A 7,500-nucleotide genomic window follows, 5' to 3' on the forward strand; every position below is an offset into this window, starting at 1 on the left:
AGTCGCACAAAGTCCATATACTGAAAAAAGTACAATGATGAAGCAATTTTTCTCGGATCATGACCTGCAGGTGTATTGTCAGGATCCCCTCTGCTAATGAAGATGAGTTTTGCCCTCAGTTGTTTTAGGGATAAGTTTGATCCAGAAGTTTCTCCTTTGAAGAGCTGTCCTCCCCTGAAGTCTGAAGTTCTTCGAAGATAGACCTTTACATACTCTACTGGACACAGAGAGACATCTTCCTTCAGAGGGCAGATTATCTTAGTGGGTAGGTCATTCTTGGTGAGAAAGGTTGGATCAGGAGAGAGATTCAATTCTCCCACTTATGTGAACTGAATGTGGCCCTCATTTCTTAATAGGGCTACTATTTCACTAACTCTAGCCCTTGAGGCTATAGCAAACAGGAAAATAACCTTTTGGGTTAGATCATTGCGAGAACAATTTTCATTTATAGGACCTTGTCCAAGGACCATGAAATGGGCTTCGGAGGAGCTGCAGGCCTAAGTTTAGCGCATGCCTTCGGGATCTTGTTAAAGATTTCTTTTGTCAGGTCCACTTGAAAGGTATATAGAAGAGGTCTAGTCAGGGCTAACTTGCACGTAGTTATCGTGTTGGCGGCCAGACCTTGTTCATGAAGGTGGATAAAGAAGGACAGACAGAAGTCTACTGAAATTTCTTTCAGTCCTTTTGCTTTAACGAAGGAACCCACTTTTTCCAAGACGATTCTTATTGTCTTCTAGTTGACTTAGACTTGTATTCTTCTAAGAAGTCTATACTGCCTTTTGAGATCCCAAATCTTTTCTTAACCCCTAAGGCAAGAAAATCAGGAGATGAAGGTTTTGAGTTCCCTGTGATGAAGTGAAGACAGTCAACTTCTGAACCCGTTGAGCTAGTTCTAGGTTCGGTAGAGTGACCAGGTTCAGCTTAAGTTCCATCACTAGAGGGAACCAGATGCTCTTTGGATGTAAGGAACATTTGTTCCAACCAAGGGACATGGCGTCCCTTGTCTCCTCTAGAGGGTCCTCGTATGGGGCTACATATCGAGGTAGTTTTTTGTTGTCGCTCATCGCAAAGAGGTCGATCTGCAGTTCTGAGACTTGTTCCCAGATGGAGGAGAATGAGTCTGCGTCTAGGGACCATTCTGACTCTATCGGCTTGAGCCTGGATAGAGCGTCCACTGTCACATTGCGGAACCCTTGTAAGTGAACTGCTGATAAGTGCCATCTCTTTAGACAAAGGATGGCTAATATTACATGGTTGATATGGGACGATCTCGAGCCTTGTCGGTTCAGACACCTCACTATCACCTCGCTGTCCAAGATCAGCCTGATGTGGACTGTTCTGCGAGGGGAGAGTTTTCCCAACGTCAAGAGGACTGCCATGGCCTCCAAAATATTGATGTGAAAGGCCTTGAACAGAGATGACCAAGTCCCTTGGACGTTCCTTTGATGGGATTTACTGGTTGCTGTGGCCTGATTGGTAACGTCTCTGCCCGGTGTTTCCCAATAGGGGGTTCGAATCCCGCTTAGACTCGCTAGTGCCATTAGTCGAGACCCGCTCAGACTCGTTAGTGCCATTAGTGTCTGCAACCTTACCATTCTTGTAAGCTAAGGTTGGGGGGTTTGGGGGAGCCTATATTCTATCTGCCGAGTCATCAGCAGCCACTGCCTGGCCCTCCCTGGTCCTAGCTTGGGTGTAGAGGAGGCATGGGTGCTGATCATAAAATATATGGTCAGTCTCTAGGGCATTGTCCTGATTGCTAGGGCAATATCACTGTCCCTTGTCTCTGCCATTCTTGAGCAACCTTTAAACCTTTAAACTCCCCATCCTTCCGTCGAGGCATCCGTGTGGATGGTCACCGACGGCAGAGGTGGTTGTAAGGGCACGGTCCTCGTTAGGCTCTTGGCCTTTGACCACGGCTTGAGAAGTGATCGTAGTAAGGCCGGCATCAGTCATTTTAGATCTCTTCGGGCGTTTGATGTGTATCTTCACCAGACTCCTGATGCATCTTTCAGCTGTGCTCATAGCACTGGGTCTGAAACTGCTGCGAACTGGAGAGAGCCCAGTACTCTTTCCTATTGGCGTCTTGAGATCCTGTCGGATTTCATTAGTCTCTTGACAGACCCTGCGATCTCCCTCCTTTTCCTTGAGGGAATGGAGAGGCGATGTGACCTCTGGTTCCAATGGATTTCCAACCATAGAAACCCTTGAGCTGGAGAGATTCGAGGTTTCTTGAAGTTGATCTTGCATCCCGGATGTTCCAGGAACTGGATCACTTCTTTGGATGCATGCAGACAAGCCATTTTGGATGCTACCCACACCAGCCAGTCGTCCAGGTACGCTGCTACCTAAACACCTTGTAGCCGTAGTTGTTGCACGACTGCGTCTGCAAGTTTCATGAAGATCCTTGGGGCTATGTTTAGTCCGAAGGGTATGGCTCTGAGAACATACTTTATCTTCTGTAACTTGAATCCTAGGTAGGAGGAGAGAGGGCGACTGACTAGAAGGTGCCAATAGACATCTGCCAGGTGTATCGAGACTATGAACGCACTCTTTGGGTAACAGGGTCCTTATGTGTTGAAGGATTAACATCCTGAATTGCTGTTTTCTATGAAGTTGTTGAGTGGTGTCAAGTCCAGAATGACTCTGAGTTTGTCTGAGTCCTTCTTGGGAACACAAAACAACCTTCCCTGGAATTTGATGGACTTTTTTTTCCCTATAACCTGTATGCTCAAGAGCTCTAAGGTATATTCTTCTAATGAGGGGGTGGAGTGTTGGAAGAATTGAGGAAATGACGGTGGAGACTTGTTATGATTCCATCCTAGTCCAATCTTGATTTGGCCCTGGGCCCAAGGATCGAAGGTCCTGAAAATGTTGGAGCCTCCTTCCTACCGGAAGCATTTCCTTGCTTCGATTGTCCGAAGGGTTTACTTCCTCTACCACTTCCTCCCCTTCCTCTTGAGGGATGTTTAGAGGAGCCCTGTCTGGATCCTTTACCTTTCGAACGAAAGGTAGTGGTCTGCCTCTAAAACCCGGGGTTGAGTGCTGGTGACTTGAGGCTAGGTTTAGTCCGAAGGGTATGGTTCTGAGAACATACTTTATCTTTTGTAACTTGAATCCCAGGCAGGAGGAGAGAGGCCGACTGACTAGAAGGTGCCAATAGGCATATGCAAGGTGTATCGAAACTGTGAACGCCCCTTTGAGTAACAGGGTCCTTATGTGTTGAAGGGTTAACATCCTGAAATTGCTGTTTTCTATGAAGTTGTTGAGTGGCGACAAGTCCAGAATGACTCTGAGTTTATCTGAGTCCTTCTTGGGAACACAAAACAACCTTCCCTGGAATTTAATGGACTTTGCTTTCCCTATAACCTGTATGCTCAAGAGCTCTAAGGTATACCTTCTAATGAGGGGGTGCAGTGTTGGAAGAATTGAGGAAATGATGTTGGAGATCTGTTTCGTTTCCATCCTAGTCCAATCTTGATTAGGCTGTGGGCCCAAGGATAGAAGATCCAACGATCCTGAAAATGTTGGAGCCTCCCTCCTACCGGAAGCATCTCCTTGCTTCGATTGTCTGGAGGGTTTACCTCCTCGACCACGTCCTTTGCTACCTCTTGAAGGATGTTTAAAGGAGCCCCGTCTGTATACTTTACCTTTCGGCCGAGAGGTAGTGGTGTGCCTCTCAAACCCGGGGTTGAATGCTGGTGACTGGACAACCAGCTGTTGAGGCACCACATGGAAGGTGGTTTGTGTTTTCGCCACCACTTAGGGCACTGCAGTCATGGTGACTGTGGGATGTTGTTGATCAAGCCAAGGGGGAACTCTAGGCTTCTTCGTCTTCCTTTTAGGTTGGTGACCCACATCCGGGGAAGACTTCCTCTTTGAAGAGATGCCCCACTTCTGGAGAAGGTTCCTATTCTCCATGGTGGCTTTCTCAACTACCTCTTTGACTACTTTGTTCTGGAAGAGGTCTTTACCCCAGATGTTAGAAGATATCAGCTTCCTGGGTTCATGTTTCATTGTTGCAGCAGCGAACACGAACTCTATACTAGCCTTCATGAAAGCATACAGGTCCTTTACTAGGGTGGCCATATGGATTTTGGCCAGGACTATGAGCATGTCGGGGGTGCTTCTTTGGTCTGCACACATCTCTATGCAGTTTTGTAGGGATAAGGATGCAGCAAGTCTCTCCTTCGTCTCTTTTCCTTGCGTAAGAGAAAGTCAGAAAGTTATGGGAGATTCTCCCTAAACTGTCGTCCAGCGATGTCTGCGTCCAGTTTCCCTACTGAGAAGGTTAGTTGGACTTCCTTCCATTCCTTCTCTTCCTTGGGCAAGGCTAACGACAGAGGCATGCACTCCTCTAGTGCAGGGTATGGTTTGCCTGCCTCCACTGCCTTGGCAACCATTTTAAATGCCTTTGACGTAAAGGGGAAGGCTATTGAAGCAGGAGCAAGAAAGGTAGGGTGTTTCTTGCTCAAGGCATACACTTTCGAATTTGAATAGCCCCCCTCTCTCAGGCTAACCAACAAGAGAGGCTGTGCCTTATAGTGGTCGAGAACCATGACCTCCTTCGGTTCCGTTTCCTCTTTTGGCGTTGGTTTATGCTTCAGCCGAATGAAGCAATCAGGGTATGCGTTAAAGCTTGGCCAAAACTAGATGTCGTCTAAGGGGACGGCTCCCATCTTCTCCGAGATGTAGAGCTTGCCGTTATTAATTGGCATAAACTCCGCATACCTCCAGGGATGGGTTTTGGAGCAGGTTGGGAGGTCTTGGACTCTTGGTTGCTTGTGTGACCCTCGGGAGGTGGTAAGTGGAGCTTCACTGAGCTCTCTCTCGAATCTCGCTTCCCTTGCTTTGCCTTGCTTGCGAATGTTCTCCATTAAGGCCGTAAGATGGGCCAGTGTCTGGCTCATGTTATCCAATGGAGGGATAGGAGCTGAAGATGTCAAGAGTAACAGCTCCGGTGCCGGCAAAGACGGAAGGGACTCCGACTCGACATTATCATCTTCTTTCGGAGGTAGAGTAGACTCCTCCTCGGGATCATCCTTTAGTAGATCCTTTTCAGTGTCCGTAGACACTTCCGACATCTTTTCCTCCTGGTGGATGTCCATGCTTTGCAACGCCTCACTGACATCCGTATCGATAGCAATCTGGATGCAGGGAGGTCCGGGTCGTGCTTGGGGCACGACAATTTCACTACCCGGTTTCGTGAACAGCAAGCTACGCATTCTGTCATTAGGTAGGTATGGTCCCGGAGAGTTCTTCTTTAACCCCCGTACCCACTTGCGCAGCTTTTCTCGTGCCGCATCCCTCGACTCCGTTGACTTGAGGTCGTCGAAACCTTCAGTCACCAAGGTCCGGCAGATATTGCAGACTTGGGGGTCCCAATACTGTAGGGTTTCAGTATTGATGGTACAGGGGGCATGAAACCTGCATGCTTTGTGACCGTAGAAGTTCCTCCTCCTATGGTTGCAGAAGATCACATCGCATTTCATCTGTAGTTCCTCTTGTAAAGAAAGGAAAATTAAATGAGTATGTGGTTGTTTATCATACATGATAAACGGATTATGCAAAATATTGATATTAATATTTTAACCATTATAGCTTAGGATAGTAAGCTAGAAAGAAATTAGGAAAGACACATACTTGTGTATCCTTTCTAGCCAATTGCCATGACCTCCCCCCAATATTAAGGATATAGAGTTTCCTTTATCAGGGCAAACTCAAAAGAGAAGGGTTCTAACCTCTAGGGATAGAAAAAGTGTATACTGCCACTGACCCTTCTTAAATTACTTGATATTGGGGGTTAAGTTATTAACTGATTTCTAATCAGAGTATTGAAGGAATTCTATTCTTTCAATATAGGATTGGTCTCAGCAATAGACTGACCAAGGATACACAATGTATGTTGGAAAATAACCACTGTTCAATATATACTATAGTTTTCTGTTGGCAGTATTTACCATACTGCAAATATACTGGCTACTGTATAATCATATACTGTAGTTCAGCCGGCATATTGCCGGCAAGGCTAGCACCTGGCGGCCCAGTCCGGCCGGCAGGTCGCTGGTTGGGTAGTGCCTGACAATACTGGTCCAGCTGGCATGCTACCGGCTGAGTAAGTACCTGACAGCACCGGTCAAGCCGACATGCTGCCGGCTGGGTTAGTAACTGGCAGCACTAGCCGACAGAGAGAGAGAAAGCATGGAGTGAAGGGCTGCCTTATAAAAATGTATGTTTACAATGAATAAGGATGTAAGTATATAACCTTACCGCCTTCCTCTAGAATGAGGGTTCAAATGGAAGGGGAGAATGTATCATTCAAGCTCATTCATTGCTGGCTTCAGGAATGTGGATGGCAGTCGAAGAGAGGACTGAAGAATACTCAGCAGCAGAGGGGTCTCGCACCGGCAGCCGTCAAAGCCGGCACAACTTTTCCCGGAGCCTTGTATCCATAAGGGAAAGACTGAGTGACTATACAGCTGCTTATGTAGTAGCCCAGCCGTCACCACAATCTACCAGGCAAGCGGTAAGATTGCAGGACAACGGCCACAGGATTATGATAGCTAAGATATCGCTAAAGGACAGGGAGGGGGAGGGAAAAGAGTCCTGTATCAAGTGTAGAAGAAGGCGGCAGGATCGCCACCACTTCCACACATGAGTGAAACATTGTTTCAGTATCGGCACCATCCGAGGTGGCAGAAGAATATCTATTCTTCAACCTAGTGTCTGCCAAAACAGGACTAGTCTTCTAGATAACAGGGGAGAAGGTGGCGGCATCATACTACCAATTCAAGTGCGGCCTAGAGAAGCTTAGCCTCCTATGCCAACAGTTCTAAGCCGGCAGGGGAGTGCTACTCATCCCGCCGCTCGGCAGCCGGCAGAAAGACTGAATACTCTGAAGATCTGTCAAAAACCAAAGCCGGTATACTCGCCGGCAAGGGTGGAAGACAGAAAACACAAGCCCAGTCAAGCCTGAGAGACCTACTCTATGACAAGACTAGGATAGGGTTGTCGCATATGGCAGCACTCAAAGGGAAGGAGGGATTATATAATTAATTCTAGGAGATATACTATCTCCTGTTGAGTTGATGAAACAATACACGAGAATAACCGGGGATAATGAAAGTAAACTAACCGCATAGTCTAGGTAGCCTAGCGCTGGATAAGATCTCGGTTACCTAAATCACTGAAATTCTAACGTATACGATTGACATAAGGAAGAGGAAATTTGTATGCATAATATATCTTTACTAGTATAATTGTGCCTAAATAGCTTTCATAATTTATTAATGCTCTAACCACTGGGAATGTTGTTCTGCTAACTAAATAACACATGCATAACGAACGACAATGCCCAAGGCACCTCCAGTGACTGGCCAAGCTCCAAAACACATTAAATTAAGCTAATTTCACTGTGAGGCTGGAGCTAAAAATTATACACTGTAAAGACTAAATTCTCAACTTTCCAGAGGCAAAAGCAGTTGAAAATTCTGGATTAAATCT

This window comes from Palaemon carinicauda, chromosome 20 (genome assembly GCF_036898095.1).
Source record: "Palaemon carinicauda isolate YSFRI2023 chromosome 20, ASM3689809v2, whole genome shotgun sequence".
Taxonomy (NCBI): domain Eukaryota; kingdom Metazoa; phylum Arthropoda; class Malacostraca; order Decapoda; family Palaemonidae; genus Palaemon; species Palaemon carinicauda.